Source organism: Pleurodeles waltl, chromosome 11 (assembly GCF_031143425.1).
Source record: "Pleurodeles waltl isolate 20211129_DDA chromosome 11, aPleWal1.hap1.20221129, whole genome shotgun sequence".
NCBI lineage: Eukaryota > Metazoa > Chordata > Amphibia > Caudata > Salamandridae > Pleurodeles > Pleurodeles waltl.
Window position 1 is genome coordinate 725,795,761 of NC_090450.1, and position 22,324 is coordinate 725,818,084.

Genomic DNA, 22,324 nt, shown 5'->3' on the forward strand with positions numbered 1-22,324 from the left:
ACTGCTGTATGGGCCTTCAGACCAACAGGTGAGTACACATTGGGCACGATGCATGTAATAAGTATGCATGGGGATGTGTGTGCAAGCATTGTGTCATCGGTGGGAGCGGGGGAATGTCTTGTGGTGGTGTACATGTTCTGCACCAGACGATATGTGTGCCAATGGTGATGTAAACGGGTATGGAGAGGCATTTGTGTGACAGGCTGGACTGTTTGTTTAATGGTGTTCTCCTGTCTGTATTGCCTCTGCAGGTCAGAGCCCACCAAAAGAAGGGATTATGGTGTGCCATCGCCAATGACGTGCGGACCCTGGGGGTCTATGGCAGGTAGAGCACCCACTGTCGGAAACGGTGGGAGGACCTGAGACACTGGGCACAGAAGACCGGGAACGCCCAGCTAGGGATGGCCTCTCAACCAGGAAGGGGTGCCTGTCAGAACCTGACCCCTCTGATGGCCCGCATACTTGTGGTGGCCTACCCTGAGCTGGATGGGCGCTTGAGGGAATCACAGCAGCCACAAGGGGGTGAGTACAGTGGGTATCATTATACATTTTGGCAGGTGGGGTGGGATCCGGGTAGTGGATGTGAGTTGGTAGGTGCAACTAAGGCCAGGCCAGACATTGCAGCACAGGTCATCTCTAGGGTAATGGGTGTATATCAAAGACAGGTAAGGAATGGTTTCTTACCTGTAACTCCAGTTCTCTCGTAGGGGTATTTCCATGATAGTCATAAGCACTGAATAGTTCCGCGCGCCTGCGGGGACCCCGGAGCACTGATGTGAAGTATATTCTTAAGTGCAAACACCAGCCGTTTGAAGAAAAGGTCTGTCAAAAAACACTTAAGAATAACATTGTGCAGCCTATGTGAACAGCTACACAGGCCAAATTGTTGAAAAGAAAATCAATAGTAGTGTAAATTCATGTTCAAACACCTATTTATTCTAGAAATGTAATAACAAATACATTCTCATACTTTATTTACACCTCTGATGAGAATAAAACAATGCAGGGCAGTGTAGCCCATAGGCTGCCATTATACAGAATGTAAATAGAGCTGTGCCTTTAAGAAAGCAAAGTCTTCCTGTATCCCATCATGCACAGCAACAGGGAGTTGCCTCAGTTCTTTTTGAAGGCTTTTAACCTGGAACAAGCTTTGTTGAAGTACCAACATCAACCATATTTATGGCAACTTTTTCTATGTGAACTCCACCGGGGAGGAGAGAGGGTTGCTTATGACTATCATGGAAATACCCCTACGAGAGAACTGGAGTTACAGGTAAGAAACCATTCCTTCTCTCGTAGGGGATTTCCATGTATAGTCATAAGCACTGAATAGAGTAGCAAGCCCATCCCCATAACCGCGGTGGAGCAGACAGAAAAAAAAATAGTGCCAAAACACTAAAGTTATGCAAATAAGTTCTTAAGCAAGGCCTGTCCAACCTGTGCATCCGCCCTAGCGTCTGTATCAAGGCAGTAATGCTGAGTAAAGGTATGGACAGACTTCCAAGTGGCAGCCTTGCATATTTCTGCCAAAGGTATATTTCTCATTAAGGCTGTAGTAGCTGCCTTCCCTCTAGTAGAGTGGGCTTTTGGCCTACCACCGAGGGACTTGTTCGCTAACTGATAACATAACATTATACATGAAACAATCCACCTGGATAGTGATTGCTTAGACGTGCCCAACCCTGTTCTGAGTGGGCCATAGTTAACAAAAAGCTGTTGTGATTTACGTAAGCATTTTGTCCTGTCCAAGTAAAATTTCAAAACCCTCTTTACATCCAGAGAGTGCAGTGTTCTCTCAGCAGGAGTAGCTGGATTTTGAAAGAAAGTTGGAAGTGAAATGGTTTGATTCACATGAAAATCGGAGACGACTTTCGGTAAAAATTTTGGATGAGTTCTCATTACCACTTTCGCAGAATGAAAAACCGTGTAGGGTTCCTGAGAGCAAAGGGCTTGGATTTCACTGACCCTACGCGCTGAAGTGATTGCCACCAGGAAAGCAGTTTTCCATGTGAGATGTTGAAGCGATGCCTTATGTATTGGCTCGAATGGAGGTAGCATCAGGCGCGATAGGACAACATTCAATTCCCATGGAGGAGACGGCCTTCTAATGGGGGGAAAAACCTTTTTTAAACCCTCCAGGAAGTCTTTAATAATTGGGATTCGAAAAAAGGAAGGTTGTGATGGGCTCTTCCTGTATGCTGTTAGAGCCGCCAAATGTACCTTTATTGATGATAACTGTAAGCCCGATTTTGCCAATGTTAGGAGGTATGGCAGAATAGACTCTTCTCCACAGGATATTGGGTCAATGTTGTTGTCTAAACACCACACACAAAATCTCTTCCACTTGCTTGCATAAGTGGATCGTGTGGAAGGGCGCTTAGCTTCTCTCAGGATTTCCATACAGTCCTGAGGTAAGTTCAAGTGTCCATATTGCACTAGCTCAGGAGCCATGCTGCCAAACTCAGTGATGAGAGGTTGGGATGAGATATCTGCCCTCCGAACTTCGTGAGCAGGTCCGGACGATAAGGGAGCCTGATGTGTGGTTTGAGTGACCGGTGAAGAAGGTCTGGGAACCACCATTGTCGTGGCCATTCCAGAGCAATCAGGATCATTTTGGACTGAGCATTGGATAACTTCTGGAGGACCGCCGGAATCAGAGGAAGCGGTGGAAAGGCGTAAAGAAATGCTCCTGACCAGCTTATCCACAGGGCATTCCCCAGTGTCCCTGGATGGTAATATCTGGAGGCAAAGTTTTGGCATTTTTTGTTTTCTGGGGTTGCGAACAGGTCTATAGAGGGGGAACCCCATAGTGCGAAAATGGAATGAACGACGTCGTCGTGTAGAACCCACTCGTGGTTCTCGTCCATTACTCGGCTGAGAGCATCCGCTTGCACATTCTGGATGCCCGGCAGGTGAGTTGCTACTAGCGACATGTTCCTGGCTAGAAGCCAATGCCAGATTGTCTGAGCCTCCCTGGATAAAATCCTGGACCTGGTGCCTCCTTGTTTGTTTACATAGTACATGGTGGCCACGTTGTCCGTCTGAAGAAGGAGAGTTTCCGCTCTCAGAGAGGGAAGGAAAGCTTTGAGCGCAAGGTGGACCGCTCGAAGTTCCAGCAGGTTGATGTGATAGAGACTCTCTTTCTGTGACCACTTGCCTTGGACTCGAAGATGTTCCATGTGCGCTCCCCATCCGAGCAGTGACGCATCTGTTACTATGGTTTGAGCTGGAGGCTGTCGTTGGAACGGAATCCCCACCAAGAGATTGTCGGGTAGACACCACCACTTGAGGGACTGTAAGGCGTGGGGAGAAAGGAGGACTTTGTTCTCCCATTCGTTCATTAGTTGACTCCATTGATCCTCCAGGTTTTCCTGTAATGGTCTCATATGGAGTCGAGCATTGGGAACGAGATGGATACAAGACGCCATCTTGCCCAGTAGGGAAGCTATTACTCTTGCAGTGGTCTGTGGAGCCTCTTGCAGTTGTTTGCACTTTTGGAGAATCGATAATCGTCGTTCCTCCGAAGGAAACACCTTTCCTAGATTTGTATCTATAATGGCTCCTAAGTAATGCAACCTCTGAACCGGTGTTGCTGTGGATTTCAGGAGATTTACTTGAAGACCGAGTTTCTTAACAGCTGTAGAGTCCATTTGAAATGTTGTTGCGTCTCTAGATAACTGGAGGCCTTTATGAGCCAATCGTCTAGATAGGGGTAGACAAAAATTCGATGCTTCCTCAAATGGGCGGCTACCACCGCCATGCATTTGGAAAAAGTCCTCGGCGCTGATTTTAGGCCGAAGGGCAGAACCGCAAATTGGTAATGTTGTTTTCCGACGGTGAACCTTAAGAATTTTCGATGTTTCTTGGCCACCGGAATATGAAAATAAGCGTCGCAAAGGTCTACTGCACAGAGCCAGTCGCCCTGACGAAGATGTGGGTAAATTTGGTGCAAGGATAGCATCCTGAATTTCTCTTTGCGAATCCACTTGTTTGCTGTCCTTAGGTCTAAAATGGGACGAAACTCTTGCTTGTCTTTTTTTGGCACAAGGAAATACCTCGAATAAATCCCCTTCCCTTGCTGGCTGATCGGGACGGGTTCTATGGCTCTTTTTTGCAATAGGATGGTGACTTCTAACTGAAGAGCTTCGAGGTGTCGGTTGGTTGTTTTGGGTGGAACAGATGGTGGAGGACTGGTGAATCTGAGAACGTAACCATGTCTCACAATATTCAAAACCCAGGCGTCTGATGTGATGCGTAGCCACTCGTCCAGATGATTTGAGATACTTCCCCCTACCGGAGTGGATAATGGAGGAGGGGGAAGCGAAGATTCAGGGCTTAGACGCGGGCGCCTGTCGAGGTGTCTGGGTCTGAGGTGTTGAACGACCCCTTGTCGACCTTCTGGAGAAGTCCCTCTGATGCTGCTGCTGCTGCTGTTGCTGAGGGCGTGAAGACGTCCAATGTGGAGTCTGATACCTGTGGGTGAACAGTCTTCTTTGATATGGGCGGAATCCTTTTCGCTGTTCTTTAGGTCGCTCCATGCCTACCGCTTTCAGGGTATCCAGCTCCGACTTCATTCTGGCCATCTCGTCATCGGCATGAGAGCCGAACAAAGTGGAGCCTGAGAAAGGTAGGTTCTGTATCCTCTGCTGTGCTTCGGGTTTAAGCGATGTAAGCCGCAGCCATGCAGGTCTCCTGAGCGCTATACCATGAGCATAGTTATGTGCGGATAGTGTTGAAGAATCCGCCGCAGCACTTATAATCTGGTTAGAAACCATAGCTCCCTCGTTCACGACCTCTAGGAAATCTTCCCTTTTGTCCCTAGGGAGATGCTCCGCGAACTGCAGTATAGAGTCCCAGAGGGATCGATCATATCTCCCTAATAAAGCAGTGGCACTGGCTGCTTTCATGGTGATGGATGCCGTCGAGCATACTTTTCTTCCTGCAGCATCGATCTTTCTGCTCTCTTTGTCTGGAGGAGCAGAGGAAGACAGTGACGTCGAATGCGATTTCTTCGCTGCCACTATAACTACCGAGTCTGGTACTGGGTCCGACCTCAAGAATAGAGGATCTTGCTCTGGTGGACGGTACTTTTTAATGAGTCTGGAAGGAGCAGACTTTGTTGTAGCCGGCGTGAGAAAAATGTCCATTGCTGGCTCAATAAGACCCGGAACCAGTGGAAGTAAAGGTCGTGAAGATGTCTTTTGATGCAAGGTCTCAAAGATTACTGATGTCGATGGGGCCAGAGCTGCTAGCGGGATATTCAGCTTGGTTGCCCCTCTCACTAAGACCTCCTGAAATGTGTTGACATCATCTATGGGGGACACTCTTGGGGACGGTGAGTCCGATAAGGTTGGAGAGTAGTCCCGTGTGGACGATGAAGAATGTCCATGATGTGATTCCTGACGACGGTGCCTAGAGGTAGATGTACGCCTCGACGAATATCCAGAACGCCCTGCAGATCGCGTTGGAGTCCTCGGAACAGACTCTGGAGGAGGCGCCGGAAGAGGAGCCGTAGGTGTTACCGGCGTCTGTGGTAACGGCGACTGCCTTTGCGAGAGCTGTGGCGATGCTGGAAGTAGGATAAGCGAGGCCGAGGATTCCGAGGTTGTATAAAGCCTTCTAGGCCTCTTAGATGGTCTTCTCGACGTCGAAGCACTCCTCGACGTCGAACTGCGGTGACGGCGAGTGCCTCTAGACGTCGACTCGTCTCGCCACTGAGAACCTCTCGACGACGACCCTCGACGTCGGTGCAGTGACGGTGAACGCCTCCGACGGCGAACACTCTCTCTTGACGGCGATCTCCCTCGCCGTGTCGACGGCGAGCCCGACTCGGATCTCCTTGGCGTGGACTGTGTTCGCCGTGTCGACGGCGACCCAGATCCTCTCGACGTCAGGTGTCTTCGCCGCCTCAACGGCGAAATAGCTGTCGACGGCGAACAATGTCTTTTAGTCGCCGGCGAACCACTCCTCGACGGCGAACATGTTGGCGCCGTTCCCTGCTTCGACGTCGACGCTCTCGACGTCGTCGGAGATCTATGTCGCTTTTCAGCAGGTCTGGAAGGAGTCATGGAGGAAACAGGTTGAGCCCTGGTAGAAGCCTGACCTTCTCCTCGCTCTGTAGTGGAATGGCCACTTTTTCTCCTGTCCTCTCTCGCCTGAAGTCGGATCTTCTCTCTATCACGAAGGGTTCTTCTAGAGAAGGTTTTACAAATGTCACACGACTCCGGTTTGTGGCTGGATGGAAGACAAATTATACAGACCCTATGTGGATCTGTTTTAGCCTTCTTTCTGCCACAAGAAGGACATTTATCAAAAAGTGAAGGCATTTCTAACTTGAAAAACCTCAAAATTCTGTCAGAATTTAACAGAAATCAGTAGAAAATGATCACTCAAAGGTAAAAACGTAGAGTGAAAATGAAATTCAAAAGATATTTCAATGAATTTCTGTCACAAAAAGCTTTGTGAGGTAGAGCTCAATGCTTCAGGGTCCTGTCAGCAGGAGCCGGAAAAAAGAACTGAGGCAACTGCCTGTTGCTGTGCATGATGGGATACAGGAAGACTTTGCTTTCTTAAAGGCACAGCTCTATTTACATTCTGTATAATGGCAGCCTATGGGCTACACTGCCCTGCATTGTTTTATTCTCATCAGAGGTGTAAATAAAGTATGAGAATGTATTTGTTATTACATTTCTAGAATAAATAGGTGTTTGAACATGAATTTACACTACTATTGATTTTCTTTTCAACAATTTGGCCTGTGTAGCTGTTCACATAGGCTGCACAATGTTATTCTTAAGTGTTTTTTGACAGACCTTTTCTTCAAACGGCTGGTGTTTGCACTTAAGAATATACTTCACATCAGTGCTCCGGGGTCCCCGCAGGCGCGCGGAACTATTCAGTGCTTATGACTATACATGGAAATCCCCTACGAGAGAACCTAGGTTGTTAGCAGTCCATTTCAGACAGGACATCGTGGGTCCCTGGAGGGGTGCCGTTGGCGGTATGTGGCCCTCATCTTGCCTAAGCATCTAGACATATGGCATTGCAGTGCATAGTGCTTAAGCCTGTTCCCTGTGTGTATGCCAACTGTGGTGTTGGTGCAGTCATTGACACAGTGTTTCCTTTGTCCCCCCCCCCCTTTTTTGTTCTGTCATCCTATCCTTGTGTGCATTAGCATCATCTGGCGGAGGAGCTGGGGCACATGCGACAGAGGGAGCTGCATCCCACAGGACCCAGGAGGCAGAGTCCACCGACGCCGGGGGAACCAGTGGGACAGAGGGCGACGGGAGCACCATGACAGAAGGTGACAACACAGACTCTGATACCTCCTCTGATGAAGGCTCCCTGGTGGTAGCGGACACCTCTGTGACCACCCCAGCTGCAGGTACAGCTGCCACCCCCGTACCAGCACTGCCCACCCAGTAGCCCATCAGCGAGTTGCCCATGCCCGCTCACCCAGAATGTGGGCATCTCCTTCGCCCCAGGCACCTCAGGCCATGCCCCAGTGAGCACTGCTGCCCTGAGTGAGGAGGCTATTGACCTCCTGAGATCCATCTCTGTAGGCCAATCAACCATTGTGAATGCCATCCAGGAACTAGCATCCCAGTTGCAGCAATCCAATGCGTTCCTGGAGGGAATTCACAGTGGATTAGCAACCCAACAGAGATCAATTCAGGCTCTGGCCTCCTCTCTGATGGCAGCCATTGTCCCTGTTTCTACCGTCCCCCCTCCAACTACCACTTCCCAGTCCCATTCTCCTCAACCCCAATCCATCCCAGGCACACATACAGACGAGCATGCACACAAGACAACACCCAAGAGTGGCACAGGCAAACACAAGCACCGCACTTCTTCATACAAGCACTCACGCAAACACCAGACAGTTGCAGACATGACAACATCCACTGCCTCCAATGTCTGCCCCTCCTCCTTCTACTCCACCTCCCTCCCAAACACGTCCACACTCACACTTGCATGCACTACATCAACATCCACCACCAGCATCACCAAGCAGCTCACACCTCACTAGCAGACACCTCCACAACATCCATGCATGCGTCCCCTTTGTCCTCTCCCACCCTGTCTGCCCCCTCCCTCCTAAAGGACACAAACGCAAGCACTCACACACCCAACAGCCATCCAGCTCACATCAGCATACAGCCCATGTACCTGCACCCAAATCCAGCAGACATACACCTCCTACAACCACTCCTTCAACCTCCACTCCCATCCCTCCTCCCTCCTCTCGCCCCATCGTCCCTAAGAAGCTTTTCCTTGCCCAACTTGACCTCTTCCCTCCCCCTCCCCCGTCCTGCCCGTAAGAGCAGGGTCCCAATGAGCCAGCCCAGCACCTCAGCCAAACAGTCCACGGGGAAAGTGGTGGCACCACCTAGTTATGGTGGGAAGGATACCGCACCTCCAGGCAAGAAGGGAAAGGAGCCTGCACCTCCAGGCAAGAAGGGGAAGGAGCCTGCACCTCCAGGCAAGAAGGGGAAGTAGCCTGCACCTCCAGGCAAGAAGGGGAAGGAGCCAACACCTCCAGGCAAGAAGGGGAAGAAGCCCTCGACTCCTGCCAGAAGGCTAAGGACAACCTGCCATGAAGGGGAAGAAGCCATCAACCCCTGCAAGGAAGGGTAAGGAATCCACACCCCATGTCATGGAGAGGACGAAGCCCTCTACTCCAGCAGCGGCTGTCAGGGTGACACCTCCACCAGCAGTCACGGGGCCCCCACCGCCAGCTGATGAAGTGCAACCATCACCACCTGCAGAGGCTGCCCAGGAGGCACCTCCATCTGCACCACACTGCAGCCATCACCACATGCAGAGGCTGCCCAGGAGGCACCTCCATCTGCCACCACACTGCAAACATCACCACCAGCGGAAGCCATGTAGGCCAGCCACCAGGGGCTGCTGTATGAGGGCTCCCCTCCAGACCCAGTTGGCAAGTCACCCACTCCAGAGACTGTGGCCTTGCACTCCCCAGGAAAGAGTAATGGGCATGGAGCCCCCTCCAGAACCAGTGGGAAAGTCACCCACTCCAGAGACTTAACCTTGCACTCCCCAGGACAGAGTAATGGGTATGGAGCCCCCTCCAAAACCAGTGGGCTTGTTCAGGACTCTGACTGAGGTGCCCCCCTCTCCCATCCCCCTGAAATGACTGCCCACTGGCAAACTGATGCCCCTGCAGTGTTCTATCCGGATGAAGTCAGGATTTGAGTTGGGCCTTGGACTGTGCCCTGTGGCCATGTAGGCCCTTTGAACATGGGACTGGGCAGTGTCCCTTTGTGTACATGGGTACATATCTGTTTCACAGACAATCCGATAATTTATTAACTGTTTATATTAATACATTCACCTTGGTGCATTCCTGTTGTCCTTGCATTATTCTGCTGTGTATCGGGTGCAAATTGTTTTTCATGTTCAGCTGGATGTGCGTATGGTGTGTGTGTGTGTCGGGTGTGTGTTGTGCGTGTGTGTGTCACTCATATTTTCCTCCCTCCCTCGTGTGCTAGGTGGCTGCACTCACCATCGTCGTCTTCGTCGGTGTTGGTGTTCCAGGTGGAGCATAACGTAGAAGATCATCTGGAAAAATTGCAGTTCGGGTTCCATGGCGGTGCTGTTCTTCTCTGTGTCTCCGATGGTGATTCTTTTCCATTCAGAGATGTGTTTCCGCCAGGCTTTTGATGGCATTGGTACCACCCCGGAAAACGTGGCGGTTTCCTGTGTCATAATATGGTGGGCAGTACTTTGTCTCCTTCCTGGCTGTTGGCGGCTATCGCCGTGGTGAGTGTTGTTCCCGCCCTGCCGGTTGGTGTGGTACATTGGCTGTCTATGGGAGTTATCACTGCCATGGTCATAATTTGGCAGTAAATACCGCCAGACTGTTGGTGTTATTGCTGCCACTTTCTCACTCACCGCCACGGTCATAATGAGGGCCTATTTTTTAACATGAGAGTTTTGCATTTATATTGAATGAAAGTACTAAAATGAGCTAATGTTAAAGAATGGGTTATCAAAATAAAGTTTAAGAATTGAACTATTAAACGAATATGTATTAATCAAATTTATATTGAATTAAATAGATGTAATAATACAAGTTACATGTGTGCAGGAAAATGAATGCACGTATAAGTTAGTTTTAACATGTTACAAAAATGTTTGCTATTAAAATAATTTGCTTTGCATGTTTGATATGAATTGTAAGGTGCGCAATAGGTTGATTAATGTATTAAATATATTAATGTGTACTAAGGCTTTCTTAGTTTACTAGGCGTGAAAGATTCATTTTACAGCAGTAATGGAAAATCTATTTTTCATTCTGACCTGAATTCTTTGCCTGGACTGCTAATGTGAATGTTGAAAGTCCTATTGTATGGCAGACAAGAGACATATTTTAGGAATGACAATGTAGCACTATTTGTTCTAGCTGTTTCATCCCTGATGGCGGGAGCCTGGCGGTGGGTGACGGCTGTCTCTGGCGGCCTTCACCATGTTCATTATATGGCAGTTCGGCCCGCCATGCCGGCTGGTGGCTTCAGCCGCCACTGCCGGCATGGCGAGCTGAACCGCCATGTCCGTAATGAGGGCCTTAAACTCTATTATTCTTTTGGAGTATCTAACAGTGTTGATGTTTAGTAGGCCAAATCTTTTTAGATGTTTTGGACAGCCTATGGTTTTCATGTATGTGACATTGAATTTGGGATTGTAATAAAGCTTTGACACTCTATTCGATTGGAGTGTGATTGAGTGTTAACTTGTTCATGGAAATTAGAATTGTTTATGGTATAATGTCACTGATTTGTGATTGAATGACTCTGACTACTACACTCTTCGCCAAGGTCAAAGGTTCAGTCGACCTCTATAATTGAGATTGGTGATGGTGTCTCATCTGAGCGCTAGTGGTTGTTGAACCAAAAACTGGGGAGAAAGAAATTCTTCTCTGGGGCGCTAGTGCTCCCACATTCACAACACATTTTATGTAAACCTGTGTGTGCCTGGCCTCCAAAAAATTTGAGTTTAGTAGCTGATCTTCCAAATCGAATGATGCTTCTGTGTTCACTTATTCAGGTTTTTATTTTTTTCACTGGCCATACCAATAAACTTCAATTTGCAAGGGCATGTAATTAAACAGGCAACACCCTCTGAGTTACAATTTGTGTGATTATGAAATATCCAAAAGGTTTTTAATACTACTTCAATCTATTTCTGTGACTGAGGTAATTCTACAGACATTACAGCAACCACAGAGGAATGGACCCTTACTGGGTATGTGTTCAAAAGCATGCTCTCATTCGGGAGTTCTGGAGTCTTAGGTAATTGGTGTACTACTAAGCTTCTAATATTGCCACCTTTCACAAAAGAAAACATGGGTTTGGGTACACTTATACTGTTTGAATGCAAGATAATCCAATGTTATTGATAACTTTAATCATGTGGGTGAATGTACTGCATGTAGTTACACAAATGATTGTGTCAGTTTCAATCTTGGAATGTTCTTCCAACAGAGTCTCTCTGTTGCTGTGCCTTACACACTTAAATGCCCTTCTGATGATCTTGAAGGGCTACCCATGTGTGGATATTTGTCAGACAGTTGTCTGGTTTCAATGTCGTACTGTGAGATGTATTAGCAAATATGTTGTAATAGTAAAAATTAACCTCCAGGTATGCTGTACCTCAAAGATCAAGTATGGAAAATGTCATAATGGAGGAGAATGCTTTTATCAGTGAGCTTATGCCAGACTTTCAAGGTTAGGACATGGTCTGTGGTATAACGTCTCGATACAGGAAGGCCGATCCAGGAAGGCCAATCCAGTTTTAGATATCTTACAAGTAAACCTCAGAAAATAGAAAGGATTCCTGTGTCTGCTGTTTTCTGTGGCTCTATAATCATCACTCAACGGTTACATGTATTAATCTATCTCACACAGTGTGTGGCTTTGTCCTCATCACCCTGCCGGCTGTCAAAATGTTCGCAATGTACCTAAGGCATAACCCTTGAAGGGAGTGGTGTCACAGTAGAAAAATCTGGTTTCAATTTCATGTACATATAAACAAGTCAAACTTGGGACAAAGGTACTATCCATGGAGGGGTCAGGGGTCTGGAAGCAGTTTATTGATGAACTCAAAGTAATTTTCTTTTAAACACATCAGTAATAATGAGACGATGAATTATCTAGGTACTCCATAACCCCTGTCTACATTATAGTTGTTCTCAATCACCCCGATTGTTTGGTTTTGGATTTGGTGTGAGAATTAACATTTATACACTATTTGTAGTCAATATGATTGTCTTATCCAAAGATTACGCTAATTGTTTTAGATTGCACTATTGAACTATCAAAGAGTGTTTTTCTCTTGTGTGTTTTGAAGACTGTTTTAGTTTTATTTTCTCTTGTAATACAAAGCAATACTTCTTCTGAAGCGTTTAAAAACAACATCAACAAAAATGCTTCCACCACTTGGTTGTTGTAGATTATCTGTAGGTGTGGGAATGCCCAAAGATGAAGCTTGCCACAATCTTATGGATGAAAGCTTTGCAAATATCAGTATCATATCTGCCACAGTTTAGTGATCTGATGTATGACTATCCTAATTCTTGTAGTAATGTGAGCTTATTGCTGACAAGGGAGGGCAGAAATATAGGCCTCTAGCACCTTTCTCATCTTTAGTGTGTTTAAGTATGCGTAAGCTCAACCAAGTCACCCATATCAGCAATTGCAAAAGATCCAGAAGGCTGGTGCTTTATGAAGAAAAGTGCCCTGTGAGCAAACCAGAGACAGCAACACCTAGTTAAATACAGAAAAAGGGGGGAGAGGTAAATATTAAAAGAAAACATTTTAACAGTGAATGATAAAGATAAGGAGCAACTTACTGAACAAACCTCAAGACTCTGCCAGTCACAATTCCTAAATTAACAAGGAAGAGGAAAAGAACTGTTTGATGCTTCTTAAATGGGATCTTGCGGGATCCCGACCCAGTAGGCAATACCATAAAAGAGGGGTAAGAAATGTGTTGTAAAGTAATACAAACAAATGGATTGTTTTGTCATCATCAAACTTGTGAAGCATGTCTTATTGCTGCTGCTTCAAAGCTGTCACTTTCCAACCCACTTTGCCAAGATAATGGATTTGTTTTGGAATTGAGGTTCAATCAGAGCAACCCTAAACTCCACCTTCTGCAATGTGTGGTCTAGGTAAGTGAGCACAATACTGCTGTATTCTTATGGTTCCCCATGAATGAACAGTGGGATATCACTGTTTGACAAAGGAGCTTACATATCAGAGGAGTGGTCAGAAATCCTGGGCACACGCTGAAGAGCAGGACCATAATCCTGCTCAGTTGTGACCTAATCCTTAAAACTGAAGGTGCCTTTTGAAACTCTCCTTTCACTGCTGTCTCTTTGGGCGTATCGTCCTTTATAGAAATACATATATTGGCCTGTTCTAGAAAGGGTTAGGGAGAAATCACACAATTCAATGAGACATGTTTAAATGCGCACAGAGAGGGCTGCAGCTGGCCACAGTGTGTGACCAAAACAGAAGCATAATCACTGCTTCACATGCAGCTGCAGCACACCAGAACAATCTCACTACAGTTTCACTGAGTCCCACACTAACCAGGTATAGAGGTGCAAGGTGTTCCCTCAAATCAGTATTTGTGTGCACCAAGATATTGGGCAGTTATTACAAAACAACACAACTCATGGCATTAAAATGTGCTTGCAAAGGCAGAGAGCCTTTAACCTCTTCACTGCCAGGCCTTTTTCCCCTTAGGTGCCAGGCCTTTTTTTGGCTACATGGTGCAGTTTGCGCTTAGGCCCTCATAACTTTTTGTCCACATAAGCTATCCACGCCAAATTTGCGTCCTCTTTTTCCAACATCCTAGGGATTCTAGAGGTACCCAGACTTTGTGGGTTCCCCTGAAGGAGACCAAGAAATTAGCCAAAATACAGTGATTAAATGGGAAAAAAGGGCTGCAGAAGAAGGCTTGTGGTTTTTTCCCTGAAAATTGCATCAACAAAGCGCTTGTGGTACTAAAATCACCATCTTCCCAGCTTTCAGGAACAGGCAGACTTGAATCAGAAAACCACATTTTTCAACACAATTCTGGCATTTTACTGGGACATACCCCATTTTTACTATATTTTGTGCTTCTAGCCTCCTTCCAGTTAGTGACAGAAATGGGTGTAAAACCAATGTTGGATCCCAGAAAGCAAAACATTTCTGAAAAGTAGACAAAATTCTGAATTAAAGTAAGGGGTTATTTGTGTAGCTCCTACAAGGTTTTCCTAGAGGAAATAAAAAAATATTGAAATTGAGGTGAAAAAAACTGAAATTTTTCTCCACGTTTTACTTTGTAACCTTTTTCTGCGATATCAGATTTTTGAAAGCAATATACTCTTACGTCTGCTGGACTCTTCTGGTTGCGGGGATATATAAGGCTTGTAGGTTCATCAAGAACCCTAGGTACCCAGAGCCAATAAATGAGCTGCACCTTACAATGGGTTTTCATTGTATACTGGGTATACAGCAATTTATTTGCTGAAATATAAAGAGTGAAAAATAGGTATCAAGGAAACCTTTGTATTTCCAAAATGGCCACAAGATAAGGTGTTGAGAAGCAGTGGTTATTTGCACATATCTGCGTTCAGGGGTGCGCATACTAGCATGTGAATTACAGGGCATTTATCAAATAGATGTCTTTTTTACACACTGTCTTACATTTGAAGGAAAAATATAGAGAAAGACAAGGGGCAATAACACTTTTTTGCTATTCTGTGTTTCCCCAAGTCTCCTGATAAAAATGGTACATCACTTGCATTGGTAGGCCTAATGCCCGCGACAGGAAACGCAACATGAACACATCACATTTTTACATTGAAAACTGATGTGTTTTTGGGAAGTAATCACAAAAACCATAGAGTACACTGTTCCAGAATAGAGAAGCAGGGAGGCCTAACTCTTTAGGAGCAAGAGCCCTCACACATCCCAATGGATGTCATCTTTCATCATCAGGAATGCTCCTAGTCAGACTGGCAATGCAATGTCTGACGGGCTCCCCAGAAGGGGGCTCTTTGCCGGAGATCTTTTATAGTGACTGCCGTAATTCACTATGTTGTGGACAATGCCTATCTGCAGACACTAATCAATCAGGAGAGGAAAAAACTAAAATTGGCTCTAAACCTAAATTCCTATCACCAATTTACTCAGCTAGTATGAGGTGTAGGCCAAGGTTAAAAACAAGTTGAAAGTGAAGTATGAGTGATCATGCTCAGTCACTTTCAGAAACAATTATTGAGAGGCCTGAAAATATCATAGAACCTCTAATCTAGGGTCAACATGTTTCACGTCTAGTGGTCCAGCCGGATCCATTGACGCTTCATCAGGACCAAAATGCGACTTCTCCTATGACCAAGAATGTAGATAATAATACGTCATCCTAGTCAGTAAACTAAGGAACAGGCCAACTGTATGTCCGGTCAAAAATTAAAAGTGCAGGTTGCGCTGTAAAACAAGGGATTATTTAGTATATATCGAAAACGAAATACTGTCAATTACCCAATTCATGGCAAACAGTGTGAATAAGTGGAGTCAGTGCTCTGTAGCAGAACGAACTGTAATGAAGGCTTACCATCCCCAATTGTGAAATGTGACTCCTTGGGAAAGCACACGCCTAGGACTGATGCTGTTACTATCTAGAACAGTAATCATAGGTCAAATATCACATCAACACACAGCCCAAACAGTCTGCCAAACAATATAGGAACGTTAATCAGAATACACTGCAACTGAATAACATCTGTACAAAAGTAAAACCAATGCAGTTGTAGCGTTGTAATAGCCAACTTCACTGAAACAGATGAGGAGTGTCAAAAAATTGTCAGTGAAGAGGAATGTATCATAGTGTCTGAATCGTGTAGTCGGCTAAAGCAGGAAGGAAATATTGCCAAGAGCATCGACATAAGCGTACTAGTAGCATCAAACCTCATCGGCCTAATTATGATATCAGGTTTCATCTAATTAGGACCCATTACTGCAGCGTGCAACAGAGCCAGGCTTGAAATACCGCTTTTAAAGGAAAGAGAAGCAGAAGAAAGGTATATGTAAGGGTGCCGGCCGCGGGAGGAATAATGCGTCCGGCAAACGTGTCAGAGTTGGAGTTCTCACAATTTAGCAAACAGTCCACGCTGTAGGACCTACCCTCCGGCAGTGCTCCCGAATCTAGAACATGGAGCGTTGTCGGAGCAACTTTAAACGCGGCGAGAAACGGAAGTGAAAATGTCTTCCGGCTCGCACGCGTCTAAGTGACAAATAACATAGAAGACGGAGGGGAAAACCCTCTACGTCAGGTATTGCAGACACAAAGAAAGGACTGGAGGTGCCAATACGCACAAAGGATCGCGGGGGTAGCCCGCGTCTCGTTGCAATTATGCATATTAATGAAAAATGTATTATTAAAAAGGGAAAGGCAATAAAGCACCCAATATAGTAGTTAATAATAAGGGTCAAAACAAATACTACTCAAAAAGAGATGTCAACCTAATTATTGTCAATAATAATGTCAGACCAAAATAAGTGATAATAAAATGGTTCACACACAATGATGAACACCGCTCAAAAAGGTGTTGCCCAATTCAAACTCCCTCATTGTGGCTGTGGGGCAGTGGTTATTAGAATATAAGTAAAAAAGAGCACGTTTTGACGAATGAGTGTCCACAATCAAAGGATCAATTGTGAATTACAAAGAGACTGATCCATGGTATCTCATCGTTCAACCCATGTGTACTCGTCCCCAATTTGAAGACCCAACGCTGTTCGATCCGGAATAGGGAACGTGAGATGTTAGATCGGATTCTTGGTGCATCCAAGACTACCCACCATAAATCATCAAGGTTGTGGGGGGTTTCTAAGAAATGTGCACAAAGTTTGGTGGTGATGCGCCCACACCTAATGTTACTCCGATGTTCATTGATTCATACTTTGACTGGTCTAGTGGTCATACTAATATACCGTAGACCACAGGGACAAGTGATCATTTAAATACAATTGCGAGTGTTACAATTGGTATGTTATAAGAGACGCCATTGTCCGATAGGATCTAAATCAAGCTTCTCCAGTCGTTTGGTCAGTTGGCGTTACACTGGCCGCATGGATAATGTCCCACAACTGGAATTATCACGGTTAACTGATGGGCGGGTATGAACCACCATATCTTTGATGTTGGGGGTTCGCTTGAATGCAAATAATCGTTTTGGAATGCAGATACCACCGCTCACCAGAATAGACCATCTTTTATTGATCAATTTTTTGATATTATTTGATAATGGGGTATATGTTGACACACACGTCAAGCGGGTTTGTGGATCCCTATCAGTTGTTGTCAGAAGAGCATCCCAATGGTTATTTCAAGCCCTTTTGCGGGCTAAATTGACAATTTTAGGTGGATAATGGCGTTCAAGAAGTTTACACTGGAGGTCAAAGGCTTGCGTCTCAAAAACCTGTGGTGAACTGCAGTTACGTCTCATGCGTAGAAATAGGCTGAAGGGTAAGTTGTCACACAAACATTTAGGATGGTGACTGTCATAAAGAAGCAAATGTTACGATCTGTTGGTTTATGGTAAGTGCATTTAGATAGTTTGCCGTTGTGAATGCTGATCATGAGATCTAAAAAAGGTAATTGTGTTGAACAAACTGCAGAAGTAAATTTCAGATAAGGGTCAAGAGTGTTAATCCATTCGGTAAATGGATTGACTTAAGTTAATGGTCCTTGCCACACAATCAAGATATCGTCAATATATCGCCGCCATAGCCTGATGTAACCTTGAAAAGGATTTGTGGATGGCAGTATGAACTGTTTTTCAAAATCGTACATGTAGAGACAGGCTAAACTCGGCGCAAATGTACTACCATTGAGGTACCATGGATCTGGTGGAAAAATTGATCCTCAAACTGAAAAAAAAATTCTGTCATAGCTAATGTTGCACAGTGCATGATAAAGGAAGTTGGAGTAGATGACGGGATAGAGCCTTTGCAGAGAGCAGTTTCCATAACTTTTAGGGTGGCCTCCTGAGGTATGTTGGTATATAAAGCCTCAACATCAAGGGTTATTAAACCATGTACGTCCCCAGGGCAATTGATAGACTCTATCAAATTTAAGACATCCTTAGTGTCTTGTAAGTACGTTGAGGATCCCCTCACTAATGGCTGAAGAAAATGATCGCAGAATATAGATAAGGGTTCTAGGACAGAATCAATCCCCCATACTATTGGGCGTCCGGGTGGAGGTAGTCTATCCTTATGGATCATAGGTATAGAGTAAAAGTAGGGTGTCCGTGGGTGGGCAGGGTCAAAGAATTCTGCCTCTTTGTGGGAAATCCAAGTGTTGTTCTGGGCTTCCTCAATCAAGCATCTTATCTGAGTTTGGAGTCTAGGTGTAGGATCTCTGGCTACTTTGACATAATAAGTAGAGTCACTCAGGAGGCGCATGCATTCATGTCTATAGTCATCTGAATTCATGATAACTATGGCCCCTCCCTTATCAGCCTCTTTTATCACTATGTTAGAGTCAGTAGCTTAAGTCTGTAAAGCCTTAATTAATTGCTGAATTAATTGCAGCAAGGTGGCTCTTAAAGGCTGTCAATGTGATGGTAGTTTTTAAGGTGCTTTCTAAGAAACTAATGTAGATGGTAATGGAATCTTTTGGAAAATGCCTAGCTGTGGATTTTGATTTCTGGCTCAGCCGGCATCTAGGAAAACCTACTAAACCTGTGCATTTTTGAAAACTAGACACCTAGGGGAATCCAAGATGGGGTGACTTGTGGGTCTCTCACCAGGTTCTGTTACCCAGAATCCTTTGCAAACCTCAAAATGTGGGCAAATAAAACACTTTTTCCTCAAATTTCTGTGACAGAATGTTCTGGAATCTAAGAGGATCCACAAATTTCCTTCCACCCAGCGTTCCCCCCAAGTCACCCAATAAAAATAGTACCTCACTTGTGTGGGTAGGCCTACTGCCTCTGACAGGAAATGCCCCTAAAGAAAACAGAACTGTTTTTTGCAAAGTGCCTAGCTGTGGATTTTGGCCTCCAGCTCAGCCAGAACCTATGGAAACCTACCAAACCTGTGCACTTTTTAAAACTACACACGAAGGGGAATCCAAGATGGGGTGACTTGTGGGGCTCTCACCAGGTTCTGTTACCCAGAATCCTTTGCAAACCTCAAAATTTGGCCCAAAACACTCTTTTTCCTCACATTTCGGTGACAGAAAGTTCTGGAATTTGAGAGGGGCCACAAATGTCCTTCCACCCAGTGTTCCCCCAGGTCTCCCGATAAAAATGGTACCTCACTTGTGTGGGTAGGCCTAGTGACCGCGACAGGAAATGCCCCAAAACACAATGTGGACACATCACATTTTCCCAAAGAAAACAGAGCTGTTTTTTGCAAAGTGCCTAGCTGTGAATTTTGGCCTCTAGCTCAGCTGGCACCTAGGGTAACCTACCACGCCTGTGCATTTTTTAATACTAGACACCTAGGGGAATCCAAGATAAGGTGACGACTTGTGGGTCTCTCACCAGGTTCTGTTACCCAGAATCCTTTGCAAACCTCAAAATGTGGGCAAATAAAACACTTTTTCCTCAAATTTCTGCGACAGAATGTTCCGGAATCTAAGAGGATCCACAAATTTCCTTCCACCCAGCGTTCCCCCCAAGTCACCCAATAAAAATAGTACCTCACTTGTGTGGGTAGGCCTACTGCCTCTGACAGGAAATGCCCCTAAAGAAAACAGAACTGTTTTTTGCAAAGTGCCTAGCTGTGGATTTTGGCCTCGAGCTCAGCCAGAAGCTATGGAAACCTACCAAACCTGTACACTTTTTAAAACTACACACGAAGGGGAATCCAAGATGGGGTGACTTGTGGGGCTCTCACCAGGTTCTGTTACCCAGAATCCTTTGCAAACCTCAAAATTTGGCCCAAAACACGCTTTTTCCTCACATTTCGGTGACAGAAAGTTCTGGAATTTGAGAGGGGCCACAAATGTCCTTCCACCCAGTGTTCCCCCAGGTCTCCTGATAAAAATGGTACCTCACTTGTGTGGGTAGGCCTAGTGACCGCGACAGGAAATGCCCCAAAACACAATGTGGACACATCACATTTTCCCAAAGAAAACAGAGCTGTTTTTTGCAAAGTGCCTAGCTGTGAATTTTGGCCTCTAGCTCAGCTGGCACCTAGGGTAACCTACCAAGCCTGTGCATTTTTTAATACTAGACACCTAGGGGAATCCAAGATAAGGTGACGACTTGTGGGGCTCTCACCAGGTTCTGTTACCTAGAATACTTTTCAAACCTCAAAATTTGGCCCAAAAAACTCTTTTTCCTCACATTTCGGTGACAGAAAGTTCTGGAATCTGAGAGGAGCCACACATTTCCTTCCACCCAGCGTTCCCCCAAGTCTCCAGATAAAAATGATACCTCAATTGTGTGGGTAGGCCTAGTGCCCATGACAGGAAATGCCCCAAAACACAACATGGACACATCACATTTTCCCAAAGAAAACAGAGCTGTTTTTTGCAAAGTGCCTAGTTGTGGATTTCGGCCTCTAGCTCAGCTGGCACTTATGGAAACCTACCAAACCTCTGTATTTTTTAATACTAGACACCTAGAGGAATCCAGGATGGGGTGACTAGTGGGGCTCTTAGGAGGTTCTGTTACTCAGAATCCTGTGCAAACCTCAAAATGTGGCCAAAAAAGCTATTTTTCCTCACATTTCGGTGACAGAAAGTTCTGGAATCTGAAAGAAGCCACAAATTTCCTTCCACCCAGCGTTCCCCCAAGTCTCCCGATAAAAATGTTACCTCACTTGTGTGGGTGGGCCTAGTGCCTGCGACAGGAAATGCCCCAAAACACGATCTGGACACATCAAAATGTTCAAATACAAAACGACCTGTTTTTTTAGGGGAGAAGGGATGGAGGGGTACCTGCGTTGTGGGTCCTGGGCTCAGAAGCCATATAGGGACACCTACCAAACCCAAACATTTCTGAAAATTAGACACCCGATGGAGTCCAGGGAGGTGTGACTTGTATGGATCCCCCAGTGATTTCTTACCCAGAATCCTCAGCAAAGATCAAGTTTAGCAAAAAAATCACATTTTCCCCACATTTCTGTGTGGGATCATCGCACCAGGACAAATACCACCCAACGTTCCCCTAAGTCTCCAGGTAAAAATGATAACTCACTTGTGTAGCTGGGCGAAGTGCCTGTGACAGGGAAGAGTCAAAAACATGTTGAAATTGAGGGGGAACCAAAGCGGATCCAAAAGGGCAGTTTGAAAACAAATATTTGTAGGCTGACAAGTTGGGCAGAATTTTTATCGGTATAGATGCGACAATGCTGGGTGGTAGGGATTTTGTGGATTCCTGCAGATTCCGGAAGGTTCCATCACAAAAATGTGGGGAAAATGTGTGATTTCCAGCAAAGTTGGAGGTTTGCAGGGCATTGTGGGTAAGAAAATGGTGCGGGGTGAATGTGAAGCACACCACCCTGGACTCACCCAGATGTTCAGTTTTCAGATGTGTCTTGGTCTTGTGTTTTTTTCTACATGACAGCGTCCAAAAGTCCAAAAAGTGCAGCCCTCACCGTTCCAGGTGGGACAATTTTGAGAGTTAGACAAGCTCTCATTGCCCAAATGTAAAACCAAAACCCAAAATAAGAAAATGTCCTCTTGCTTGCCGTGGGATAACATGTTTTAGTATACAGGGTTGAGCTGAAAGACAGTTACCCCCTTCAGTTGGGGTGGGGGCATAACTATGCTCATACCTGTTGGTAGCCACCAGCTCACTTTTTTTTTTTTTTAATTCCCTGCCATCTAGTAGGCAATCTGCCCACCTCAGGGAGTGGATCGGGGTAATTTCCCCATCGGCCCACTGGTGGGCAGAACAACTCTGTCCCCATTTATTTCGGGTGGGGGTATGGCCATACCCCCACCCTCTTTAAAAAAAAAAAAAATCTTCCCTGGTGTCTGGTGGGGTTTCTGCCCCCCTATATCATTTGTGTATTATTACTTGCCTCCTAAGGGAGTATAGTCGCTATGGTATTTTTGGCATTTGGGTCTCCAAAATAAAATACCTTTATTTTTATAACAATGCGTATTTTCTTTCATGTGTGTAAGTACTGTGTGACTACAGTGGTATTGCATGAGCTTTGCACATCTCCTAGATAAGCCTTGGCTGCTCAGCTACAGCTACCTCTAGAGAGCCTGGCTTCTAGACACTGCGCCCAATTCACTAATAAGGGATAACTGGACCTAGTATAAGGTGTAAGTATCTCAG